The following is a 14,241-nucleotide window of genomic DNA, read 5'->3' as shown; positions in this document are numbered from 1 at the left end:
TCGATAACAATAAACAGTATTAACATCTTACTAACAGATTATAACTTAACTTATTAAATGACATTAGGCTCAATTTCTAAATCTTTTTGTTTCAAACTGTCCCACAGTTTCAACCTCACAGGAAAGAAAACATGAGGATTTGGGAAAAGGCTAAATTAATTTACAGCCAGGTCCACTGGTGAACACGTAATGACTGTAATGGTGAGCTCACATGCTGGGTTATCATGTCCAACCAGTCAGTGCCGTGGCTCATCAGCATTCCTCCCAGTGGGAATGACCGCAGTGTGGGCTGATACTGAGAAGGGACTGGCTTTGATGTGCAGTGATACATTTTCATGATATCACCATGGGTGGCTTTTAATTTGCCTAAAGTGATGTTTGTTAAAAAAAAAATGGGAACAAGGCTGACACAAATAGGAATTCTAAAACACAGAATTAGATCTTGACAAGATCATTACAGTTCCTTTCACGTGTGTATTGGGAATAATTTAATGAATAATCTGCCTCCAACACAAGCCTATCTCATCATATTTTATTAATACAAACATTTTTTTTGGTCATTTCCTTCCTTCAATAGGCCAAAAAATCAGTAGCCTTTTAAAAAGCTGAATCATGTCGTTCAGCAGGCGAGATATTCCACTAAAACTGAAATGGAGTTAGCAGCACTTACAAAGGGATGTCTAATGTAAGTTCCTCTGATCGTTAAATGCTTATTTGACTTTCAGTTTACATGCTGCTTTGTTTGTCTGCAGCCGCAGGATGGAGGGATCTCTTCATAAGTCATGATTTGCAGCTCCCGGTGATGCCTCAGGATGTGAGATGCTGCGGTAGTTGAGGTGCTTTATAAAGTTTATCATCTTTGAGCTTAGATATAACCCAAGCTTCACATAGATCCTAGGAACTTGTTGTTGAAATTCTGTTAGAAAACGCACATTATTATTGATTCGCATTTTATTCATAGCCAAGCTTGGGAATTCACCTGCTGCTGTCTCCACAGTCACTCTGGGCCTTCATAAAAACAGCCCCGCACACGATAAAGGTATTGTAACTTCTATTTCACCAGAAGGATGACTGAACAGAGGATTACTATTAAGAGCTGTCTCAAACTGCATCGTTTCCCGATTGATGTATTGATCGCAGCCATTGTGTTCCTCACAGCACAGAGGTTAGTTTACCTGCGCTTTTGATAAGGAGAAGATGGAAGAATGCTGTATTTTGCCGCATAATGGCTTCCTAACAGCCTGGAGTCTCATCAGAAAGGCAGTGATCTCCTCTGGCAGCTCATTCAGTCCCTTATAGCACAATGCTGCGGAGTACCTCCTCAAGCTGCCTATCCATCATACCCCAAGAAAACACACCAGATCAAGTAATGTTAGCCGTAACACAGTTTAAGCTTTTCTCTGTGTTGTGCTTTTATTAAATTTAGTGCCAGTGCAGAGAGTCTCTGTGGACAAGTTGATAGCTAGACAAAAGTCCAAGAGGAAACGGCTACTGTATAACAACACTTTGGAAAAGGTGGAGAGAGAATCTCCTGTGATTTAAAGGTTACAGGTGTGATGCCTGAAAAGGGTAGAAAATGGGAGCAGGTTTCGTTGGACTATAGGGAGTCCGATACCACCCAAAATGCAGCTGTCTGGACTCGTCTTGTTTTTTTTCGTGTCTGTTTTTTAAGGGCAAGGAAAGTAAATACATATAGTGCTGTTTTTTTGATTGAGAATATATATATATATATATATATATATATATATATATATATATATATATATATTAGTGCTGTCAAAATTATCGCGTTAATTGTTAAGATCAACGTGAAATGTTTAATGCATTAAAAAAATTTAACGCTGATTTTGTTTTTTTATTAATTTCCTGTAATCTAAGACCTTTAAATTCATGAGCACCTCTGGAGGAGGGGGCAACAGTGTGCTATGCTGGCGTTTGGCCTGACAGAAATGATTAGAAGAAGAAGAAGAAGTGACACCATGCTACTATCTAGCTAACACTAGCTAACACACGCAAGCATGGACGAGGGCGGACTTTTGGGTGGAAAGTTTCTCTTTAAGAAGTTGCCTGATGGCTTGTTGGACAAAACGAGAGTAAGATGCACAATTTGCAACGCTGAATTCAAGTACCACAGAAGCAGTTCATCACTGGCGTATCACCTGAGAGCAAAACACCCAACTGAATCCACCTCTACGGGACCTCGCCAGTCTACGCTTCAGGAGTATGGTGCTTGTGGACGAATAACAAAAAATGTGAGAGAAAAGGTAACCAATTCCTTGGTTGTTTGGATAGCTAAAAACTGCCGACCAGTTCGCATAGTAGAAGATGATGGACTGAGAGAAGTCATTCGTGCTGCATCAGGAGATGAGTGTTACAATCTGCCCTCGAGAGGAACCATTGTGTCGAGACTGCACACTTTGTATGGGGACCAGAGGGCTCAGCAGTCCAGCAAGCTTGTGCAAGTAAGGAATGTCGCTCTCACCGGAGACCACTGGACTTCGGTGAACAACGATAATTACTTAAAATATAAAGAATAAAAAAATGTAATTGGAGCCAGGCTATTAATAAAGTAATTGAGATTAATCGCAATTAATAACAGAAAATTGTGAGATTAGTTAGTTAATTTTTTTTAATCTATTGACAGCACTAATATACAAAAACACCCAGCACGCCCCTGCGGGCGGTTTATCCTTCAAGCTCGGGTCCTCTACCAGAGGCCTGGGAGCTTGAGGGTCCTGCGCAGTATCTTAGCTGTTCCCAGGACTGCGCTCTTCTGGACAGAGATCTCCGATGTTGTTCCCGGGATCTGCTGGAGCCACTCGCCTAGCTTGGGAGTCACCGCACCTAGTGCTCCGATTACCACGGGGACCACCATTACCTTCACCCTCCACATCCTCTCGAGCTCTTCTCTGAGCCCTTGGTATTTCTCCAGCTTCTCGTGTTCCTTCTTCCTGATATTGCTGTCATTCGGAACCGCTACATCGATCACTACGGCCGTCTTCTTCTGTTTGTCTACCACCACTATGTCCGGTTGGTTAGCCACCACCATTTTGTCCGTCTGTATCTGGAAGTCCCACAGGATCTTAGCTCGGTCATTCTTCACCACCCTTGGGGGCATCTCCCATTTTGACCTCGGGACTTCCAGGTTATACTCGGCACAGATGTTCCTGTACACTATGCCGGCCACTTGGTTATGGCGTTCCATGTATGCCTTGCCTGCTAGCATCTTGCACCCTGCTGTTATGTGCTGGATTGTCTCTGGGGCATCTTTACACAGCCTGCACCTGGGGTCTTGCCTGGTGTGATAGACCCCAGCCTCTATGGATCTTGTACTCAGAGCTTGTTCTTGTGCTGCCATGATTAGTGCCTCTGTGCTGTCTTTCAGTCCAGCTTTGTCCAGCCACTGGTAGGATTTCTGGATATCAGCCACCTCCTCTATCTGCCGGTGGTACATACCGTGCAGGGGCCTGTCCTTCCATGATGGTTCCTCGTTTCCCTCCTCTTTCTTGGGTTTCTGCTGCCTGAGGTATTCACTGAGCACTCGGTCAGTTGGGGCCATCTTCCCAATGTATTCTTGGATGTTCGTTGTCTCATCCTGGACTGTGGTGCTGACACTCACCAGTCCCCGGCCCCCTTCCTTCCGCTTAGCGTACAGCCTCAGGGTGCTGGACTTGGGGTGAAACCCTCCATGCATGGTAAGGAGCTTTCTTGTCTTTATGTCAGTGGCTTCTATCTCCTCCTTTGGCCAGCCTATTACCCCAGCAGGGTACCTGATCACGGGCAGGGCGTACGTGTTGATGGCCCGGATCTTGTTCTTACCATTCAGCTGACTCCTCAGGACTTGCCTGACCCTCTGCAGGTACTTGGTGGTTGCAGCCTTTCTAGCGGCCTCTTCATGGTTCCCATTTGCCTGCGGGATCCCCAGGTACTTGTAACTGTCCTTTATGTCTGCAATGTTGCCTTCTGGTAGTTCAATCCCCTCAGTTCTGACTACCTTCCCTCTCTTTGATACCATCCGACTACACTTCTCCAGTCCGAACGACATTCCAATGTCATTGCTGTATAGCCTGGTAGTGTGGATCAGTGAATCGATGTCTCGTTCACTCTTGGCATACAGCTTGATGTCATCCATGTACAGGAGGTGGCTGACAACTGCTCCGTTCTGTAGTCGGTATCCGTAGCCAGTCTTGTTAATGATCTCACTGAGGGGGTTCAGGCCTATGCAGAACAGCAGTGGGGACAGAGCATCTCCTTGGTAGATCCCGCACTTGATGGTGACTTGTGCTATGGGCTTGGAGTTGGCCTCTAGTGTTGTACGCCACATCCCCATTGAGTTCCTGATGAAGGCTCTTAGGGTCCCATTGATCTTGTACAATTCTAGGCATTCCAGTATCCAGCTGTGGGGCATTGAGTCATAGGCCTTCTTGTAATCAATCCAGGCAGTGCACAGGTTGGTCAGTCTGGTCTTGCAGTCTCGGCTGATTGTTCTGTCTACCAGTAGCTGGTGTTTTGCGCCTCTGGTATTCTTGCCAATTCCTTTCTGTGTCCCGCTCATGTATTGACCCATGTGCCTGTTCATCTTAGCCGATATGATGCCTGACAGGAGCTTCCATGTAGTACTGAGGCAAGTTATTGGTCGGTAGTTGGAGGGGACCGGTCCCTTCTTGGGGTCCTTGGGGATCAGGACCGTCCGGCCTTCAGTTAGCCATTCCGGGTGTCTCTCGTTAACTAGCAGCTGGTTCATTTGTGCTGCCAGACGCTCGTGGAGTGCAGTCAGCTTCTTCAGCCAGTAGGCATGAACCATGTCGGGCCCTGGTGCTGTCCAACTCTTCATACTGGAGACTCTTTCTTGGATATCTGCCACTGTGATGGTTACTGGACCCTGTTCAGGGAGGTTGCTGTGGTCTGCCCTCAGATCCTCTAGCCACTGAGCATTGCCGTTATGGGTTGCATCCTTCTCCCATATGCTCTTCCAGTATTGCTCCGTCTCCAGCGTAGTGGTTAGACTACACGCCTTTGGAACAGAGGATCGCAAGTTCGATTCCTGCCTGGGGCGTCTGTATCTAGTAAGGGTCCTAAGGCTAGACCCCCTATGCTAAGCGAGCCTACCGCAGACATGAGCGAGACAAATAAATATGAAGGCATGCCGGCTCGGACGTCGCCCGGATCAACAAGGTCCGCGTCAGGTGTTGAGGAACCAGGGCACCCTGACGAAAAGTGGGCTACTGGAACAAGAAGGCATCGGTGGGCAAGAGACGAAAACAGGGCGTTGTTGGAATGCTACTACGCAAGTAACCCCGGCGGAAGGGGCTACATGAATAGGATGAGGATGATTCTCAGTGCATGTTGTACACTGAAAACAGAACTAAACAGGATAGTACTGGAATTTCATTCAGAGGTGTCTGAATGAATCCAGATGAATGTTGCTGTGTAATAAATGGTAAATGTCCTGTATTTGTATAGCGCTTTACTTAGTCCCTAAGGACCCCAAAGCACTTTACACTACATTCAGTCATTCACCCATTCACACACACATTCACACACTGGTGATGGCAAGCTACAATGTAGCCACAGCTGCCCTGGGGCGCACTGACAGAGGCGAGGCTGCCGGACACTGGCGCCACCGGGCCCTCTGACCACCACCAGTAAGCAAAGGGTGAAGTGTCTTGCCTAAGGACAAAATGACGAGACTGTGGGAGCCGGGGCTCAAACCGGCAACCTTCTGATTACAAGACAAACTGCCAACTCTTGCGCCACGATCGCCCACAATAGATGGATGTATTAAATCAATAAACATTCACTTAACAGCTTGCTCTCCAACCTCAAATGACCAACAATTTAGATTATTACATTATTTTACATTATTAGATTATTTTTTTTAATGCATTAAATGAAAAAAACAACAGTGTATACAATCTTAGATAAAACATATTGATGTGTTTATGAAGTTTATCAGGGACAAATTTTGAGATCTGAATGCTAATCATATGTTATGACTCTATAGTGTAGTGGTTTACAGACTTGCCAAACAAGTGAAAGCACCTCATTCGACCCAGAGAGAAGACATAAATCCTTTAGGGTTTGCTTTGCCAAATCCAATATGCAGAGCTTCCATCTGTGGCAACCCCTTGTGAATAGAGGAGCAGCCAAAATTGGCTTTATGAAAACTATTCATATATGTACCCTGTGATGGATGACCTGCCTCTCCACGGTGTATTATGTTTTTCTGCGTATTTCTGAAACTTCTAATAGTGGGATTTTCCCATTAAATCTCTAATCTCTAAATCCCATCTCTAAAGTTGACAGAGAATGCTCTAAAAAAGCAGCAGAATTCAACCAATTCAAGCTAATAGGAAGCTGTGACATTCAGATGGCATGATCAGAATTTGGCATAAGCAACAAGCAAGCATGGATCACTCATGTCTGGTATGAATGGTTCAGGCTGCTGTTGGTCATGTAACACTACAGCCCAGCAAATTGTGACCATGTCCATCCCTTTATCATCACACTGTACCCATCTCGTGATGGCTGCTCAGGATAACACACCATATTATTAAGCTTAAATCAGCTCAGACTGGGTTCTTGAACATACAGATCCTTCACTGTACTCAAATAGACTCAATCCAGAAGCAATTGGGGATTTATGTCAAGAATGTTTCCAGTGCCTTGTTGAAGCTATGCCATGAAGAATTAAGGTAGTTCTGAAGGCAAGATGTATAACCAATACTTGGAAGTATACTTAATGAAGTGATAAAATATATATATGAATGCAAATTTCAGGAGACAGGGTTGCTAGCTTTCCATTCCATCGTATCTTCTTGCATATTTTCAATCATCTAGCCTTTCATGTCATTGGAGAGTGAAGGCTAATTACAGCCTCTCCTCCATGATGTGTTTTGCTTTGATTTTACAGAGAACATCTGATTGTCTGACCTGAGAAGTATGCACTGAGCCAGGAGATAGCAGTGCATTGTGTCCTATAATTAGTGGTTCTTTTGCATGTTAAAGTGAATAGAGATCCCAGTTCACCAGGAGACAGCCAATTAACTTTCTCCTCTTCTGTCTGTTATGGTGTACTCAGCTTCAGAGGGAATAATTTATCCCCCTCCCCTCTCTCCTGATTGAAAGACAGTCAAGTGTGTCTAACACTCATCATCATTTACCCTGTTATGTTTCATTCATGTTTGTGCAGTGTCGTGTCATTGTAGGCAAAAAACAAGCTTTGCGTTCTGTTTTAGGAACTGACAATGAAAGTTTCTATGAAGCTTAACGATTTTGTTGAAAACAATTTTATCTTGGGCTTTCGTGACTTTAAATGCTGCGTAATGAGGACAAACAGATTAACCATCTTCCTACCTATATTTTATATCATGTATCTATATTTAAGATACATGACTACAAATTGGGGTCCCTGGGGGACACCACAAACTATTTAGTGTAAGGACCAATCATAATAGTAAAACCTCTTCTCAGTGCATTATAGCATCTAAGGAAATATAAACCATTATTGTTAGTATTTTTCAGGATCCCGGAGACTATCCCAGCTACCATGGGGTGAGTGTCGCCAGCATGTTGCAGGGCAAATGCAGAGAGACAGTCAACCATTCATATTCACACCTATGAGCAATTTATAATCACTATCATGTCTTTAGATTGTTGGAGGAAGCAGAAACACCCAGAGAGTCATGTGTGTTTTTATTCATTTATATGCTATATATATGCTATATATATGCTATATATATATATATATATATATATATATATGTATATATATATAGCTTGTGGGGATAGGTTAATTGGATAATCCAAATTGTCACTAGGTGTGAATGTGCGAATGAATGTGAGTGCGAATGGTTGTCTGTCCCTGTGTGTTGGCCCTGCGTGTGTTGCCCTGTACCCCGCCTCTCGCCCTATGACAGCTGGGATAGGCTCCAGCGCCCCCCGCGACCCTGAAAAGGATAAGCGGAAGCGAATGGATGGATATATATATATATATATATATATATATATATATATATATATATATATATATATAAAAACACCCAGCACGCCCTGCAGGTGGTTTATGCTTCAAGCTCGGGTCCTCTACCAGAGGCCTGGGAGCTTGGATTCTTCGATACCCAACATCCACAATGACGGCGAAACAACTAGTAGCTCAGTGTTCCAACATTCGAAAGAAGGGACTGCTCTCACAGCTAGAGATTGACGAGGTACAACACAAATGCTACGGCAAGGAGGAGTCAGGACGCCAGGTCAGGGGGGCGATATCATCACCCCCACCCGAGATTGGGTACATAGCCCCAAGTGCGATAGGAGAAGGATCGTTGAGTGCGAGAGGAACTGACCTGAAAAATAGGATCATGGCCAAGCTTGAAACCTCGATCCCCCGTAGCCGGTTACCAAGATTACGTGAAGTACCCTCAGAAGGTCTGCTAGATGATGTTAATGCAGCACTACGGGCAATACCTACAACCACGATTACCGACACTAACAAGCTGATCTACAATACGGCAGCAGTGATCAGTGAGATGCTTGGCTACACGTTGAACAGCGACAAGGGGCAGTACCCTCCATGGAGAAGGAGGCTAGAGGGCAAGATCAATATATATATATATATATATATATTAGGGGTGCAACGATACACAAAATTCACGGTTCGGTTCGATACTTTGGTGTCACGGTTCGATATTTTTTCGATACAAAAAAATGTTCATGCATTTTTAATTTGTCATTTATTAAAATTATAAATATATATTTTTACTCAAAAGTACAGTTTTTAAATTTAACCCTAACCCTTGTGCGTGTTTTTTATTTTGACAGCGAATGCGCACCTGCGGACCACTTATGTGCAGCCCTGGTTATTTAGCTCATCATATTGCAGCCACAGAAATTCTTTTGTCCATGAAACCATAAAGCTGCACTTTCTTTTTGTCTTATAGTCTGATTTGTCATAACTTCTCCGTTTTGTGGTAAGCTTTTCTTTGGCTGTCACTTCTTCACCCTGACCTGTCTTATTTGGCTCAGCAGAACTGAAATGTTTTTACACACTCACTCACATAAGCTCAGCGATTCTCTGCGCGATCAACCTCTCACATGTTTAAGCTTGCTGCGGGAGATTTCACTTGTCATGTTTGCATAGTAAGCTAACGATTAATAAGACGATGTCAGAGGAATTGGTGCACAAATTATCATCACTCACAGATCAGTGCTGTCGCTCTCTATACACAGTTCGCACGATTGCAAAGTGAAAGCAAAAAAACAAGCGCAAATTCAAACGCGATTTCAATATGTCACATATTGACAGTGGCTCACCGATGCCAATGACATAATTACCCAGCTACATTTCCGAAAGAATGCAGAAGCATTGACATATATTTTTCCTACAATAGCCCGACGGGCAGGGAAGAGATAGATTTTGGTAGCCCGACTGAAAAAATCGCTAGCTCCGGGACGTTGGGCTAGCGATATTGCAAGCCCTGTATCTGATTGAGGAATCACTCATCTTTGGAAAAGAGAGTTTATTACAGAGAAATGTCTCTTTCCAAAATAAAAGCTATACTATCCGCTTCTTCTGGGCTATATTCTCAGCAGCATAAGGAGAATCATGTGCTAACAGCTGTCTAAATGACTCGGCTAAAGTTAGTAGCATGCTTGCTTCTTTTTGTCTGCTTCCACTTGTCTTTGCACTACGATGATGTCGGCGTAAATGTGCAGTCATATTCGTTGTGTTCCCGCTAGTGCTTTCAGGTTAATCTCGTTGAAATGACCTTAACGCCACAACACGGCAAATCTCCGTTAACGAGCTACCGCCGATCACTCCGTGCATGGGGCTAGACGGCCAACACGTTAACGAGCTAACTGCGCTAACACACTAGTTCACACCAATGTAATTGAGCATTGCATGGCACATTCAACATACTGTTTTACTTTAGTCCATGACTCGCTTACCTTCAGGGTCATACGTCACATGAAAACCAAAATAATTCCAAACGCCAGATCTGAATGACGTTCAATTTGCCTGTTGCAAGGAGAGCTTAACTTCTGTCTCGCTAGCTTGCCCTGCGCTCTTCCTTCTGACTATGCTGTCTGTGTTGAGCGCTCAGTGGATCTGCGCTCGACAGTGCAGCCTAGGCGGAGTAGTCGAACACAGATTCACTGAGCGCTCAACACAGACAGCATCGTCAGAAGGAAAATTGATAAAATAAATTACAAATGTTGTATTGTTCGATACATATGCGTACCGAACCGAAAGCACTGTATCGAACGGTTCAATATCGATACGAATATCGTTGCACCCCTAATATATATATATATATATAATGTGTGTAAAAGAAAGCAGAATTGTTACCCTTTTGAAGCGTTCCCTTCATTTTCCTAAACAAAGCAAAATTACCTACTCCAAGGTGGTCCAACCCTCCCCGAAAGCCCTAAATTCACTGTGTGGAAATTGGTTTGTGGTCATTTGATTAACTGTAATATCATTTGGGAGTGTGGGAATACTTTGGACGACAAGACAATAACAACTCGTCTTAAGGTGCATCCTGCATCTTCACCTGGTCTTCAATCTGTTTTAACCTGAAATGTTTCAGGAATGTTTACAGCTTTAGAAAATGTACTTTACAGTTTTATTTTGTGCACCATTTTACAGTTTCTGAAGGTAATGTCATACTGCTCAGTTCTGTGTGTGCTCTTCAATTTGGGTAGTATATTTGCTGTGCATTTACTCTAGATGACTTGCTTTCATGTTTTGTAATCCTATCCCATAGATGCTTGAAATCCTGAAAGTCCTGTCCTTGACCAGGTACCATTCCTTTACACAGAAGAAGTAAAAGATACTTTGTTTGAAAAAATAGGAGCTAGATTTTCCCTCTACCACCCCTCTTATAGAGTACTACTTGACAATAAATCAGCTTTGTTAGTTTATAAAATATCCTTCAGAACATGGTACTAAGGCATCCTCGTTTTTTCTTCAAAAGTGGGTCTTTTGTGTTTGTGCTCGATGATACTCCACTTTAATGCACCTCTCTTTCCTTAAAGAAACACCTACTAACTTCAGGCAAATGATGGCACCAACACTTGACAAATAGCCAATAGCATTGCATGCAGGTGACAGACTGTTTGCCTCAGAGTCATTAGCTGAATGACACCAAGGACAAACAGTGACAGAGCTCCATGAAAAGCTCAAAAACCTGCCTACCAATAACAAATGTTTGTTTGATCCATTTGTACACAAAGACAGATGTGGCTCTACCGTCCTGAAGAGTTTGGTTACTTGCACAGCAAAATATCTTATCCCAGTCAGGCTTACATGCAGCATTACTGCTGGCTGGACTGCATTTTGAGACGAGGTTGAATGAATTTATGGATTGCATCAGAATTAGAGAATGTGGCTGTTGTGACTCTAACACCAGACAGCAGGTTTCTCGCTGTCTTTACCGACTTGTTGCAACCAGGTATGTAAATTGATTCACACTATGCATGAAAACTCTTTGAATTTATTTATTTTGATGCGGGAGCTAGGAAATATGGAAGATGCTGGAACACCCTTTACAGGCCAGGGCCCACATAGCTACTCACCAACACAGGAAGAAGTGAGGACTGATTGGCTTCAAGCTCTGCAACCTGGCATATTTAAAGAAACCCTGTAGACCTCAGCAACACTTAGCTCTAAAAATACAACAAAACACAGGTGACTGTAACGGCAGTGAAGACCAGACTTGATTAGGGCTTCATGTGATGAAGTAAACACAGCACAATGCTGATGCTCAAAGGGAAAATTTCCACTCTGATTTCCTCTCAATCGGCTACCTTGGACAAACACAGCTAAGCAATTTACAGAGAGATTAAGGAAGTCGAAAAAGGATTAGAAAAAAGTGCAAGGCCTTACCAACTACGTGTGCAACTAAGAGCTGCACCTACAAAACTTTGCTATTCCATTTGTGCGACACAATTAGCATAGTAGTGTTATACAGGTGAAAAAGCAGTGATGAGCAGTTATAATAGCCGATCTATGCCCTTACGTGGTTCTGCAGATCACTGTGAAGTGCTGTTTGAGTGGTTTTCAACTTATCAGTTGGATTTGTGTTAGTAGTTAAACAGTGAAAGAACAAAATCTTGTGTGTCCTCATAATGACACAGGTCTGGGCAGAGATGGGTAGTAACGCGTTACTGTAATCCGATTACTTTTTTCAAGTAACGAGTAAAGTAAGGGATTACTATTGCAAAAACGGTAATTAGATTACCGTTACTTTCCCGTCAGAACGCTGCGTTACTGCATTACTAAAACCGTGATTTTTTTTGCTAGAATGTCTCATGACAGTGACATAAGCGAGTGCGACGTTCGTGACAACAGCTGTGTGCAGATCAACAATGGATAATATATCGAGTGCGGGAGAGAGTATGAGCGTGCAGCGTTTAAAGCGTGGAAGTGCTGACCTTACTTTGAGTTTGATTCCATAAAAAGTGACAAAAACATCAGTGTCCGTTGTGCGTGGGAAGAAAACTTCTTTTTACAGCGAACAAAACCCCCTAAACTTCCAAGAAAGCACAGAGTGCGCAACGACGTAATGGGAAATTCACAGAGAAACTTGCGGATTCTTCCACTGACCGCTGCGGCACACCTGCACCAGGGTAAACCTCCACCTACCCCACTCCTGCTTTACAGGTGAAAATAGAGCAACACGACCGATAGTCTTTGACTATTTGAAAGACTGAGTGTAAACACACAAAAAAATTATTTTATGTGCTGGGATGTGCAGAAAATAGGTTTAAATATTAAACAAATTTCTTCCAGTCAGAGAATGTTGCATATAATTTAATTTTTGCTTGATGCATAAAGTTAAAAGATTAAAACTAATAAAACAAGTTTTAAAAGGGGACTTTTCCATTTGATTATTGATTGATTGATTGATTGATTGAATCTTTATTTTGAACATGTTGAAAAAGTACAACAAAATAGAATTAAAAGACACAAATGAACAAAGCAAAACAAAAGGAAAACGAGCAACCACAACTCCAAATAACTTTCATGTTCAAAAAGGAGCAGGAAGAAGCATAAGCTTATTTAATCCCACCCCTTTTCCACTATCTAGTATCAATAGACTACAGAAATACCTCCTTGCAATTACATTATATGTCATGTGTATTTATTTATTTATTTATTTTTTAAATATATATACATATATGTTTCTATCTATCCATACATACGTATATACACATACGCACATATACACATTTTCAATAACCCCATTAACACCTCAAGGATACACAACCTACAAATACATATATATACCCATACCTGTGCTCTCAAATTTGAGAGCCAACATAGTACATAGACTTCACCACAGCCCTGCAAACTCACCAGTGTACCATGCAAGAAACTCTACCCAATTGCATAATACAATATTTCAATTGAAAGTTTGAATAATACAAAAGTAGTGTACATCAATTTCCTTTTGCAAGCCATTTCACAAAACTGTATTTCAGCAACACATCATGTCTAGATCAAATTTCTGGTTTTATAAAACAAACAAAAATCAAATCGAATTGCGACATTCCATCCATCCATCCATCCATCCATCCATCCATCCATCCAAAAATGATTTAAATGTAGAGTTTTTAAAATTGCACTTGCTGAACAGCGCTCACCTTTGAGAATGATTTCTTACCCCTTTCTCCTGTTTTGTCGTTCTTACATCTTTCTCCATCTTTGTGTCCCACATTAATGTTTTTTTCTGTCCCTGGAAATAAAGCATCTGTATGTTTAGTTACCAGTCTGCTACACACAGTTTGTGTGTCTGCTGATATTTGTTGAGGTGTTTGAAATGCTGCATTTGAAAGGAGCTGCCATTTCAAAAAATCCGTTACTCTGTTTATTGTGCTCACCCCTCTTTTGCAGCATCAGCTAGATGAGCAACTCCACAGTAACTGCAGCATGAACACATCACAGGGATGAGAAGAAACAAGCTGTGGGATGTTACTATTTTTGTATTCTTAAACATGTATGTCCATGCTATCATTAGAAGAAATGCCATGCTGCAGCACACAAGACAAGATCTCATTTAATAGCAATATGCATTAACCTCCATATCAGATTTAATTGCTCATTAACCAAAGGTGCTGGAATGACATTTTGGATCATTCCAGCCCAGCCCAATATAGACTGACTCACAGCTGTGCTGAAAATCACATAACCTTAGAACACCACTGAAGCATCTCTTTTTTTCTTTTAGTTACATTATA

The sequence above is a fragment of the Rhamphochromis sp. 'chilingali' genome (genome assembly GCF_963969265.1).
Source record: "Rhamphochromis sp. 'chilingali' genome assembly, chromosome: 4".
Classification (NCBI taxonomy): domain Eukaryota; kingdom Metazoa; phylum Chordata; class Actinopteri; order Cichliformes; family Cichlidae; genus Rhamphochromis; species Rhamphochromis sp. 'chilingali'.
Note: the sequence above shows the minus strand (reverse complement) of the source record.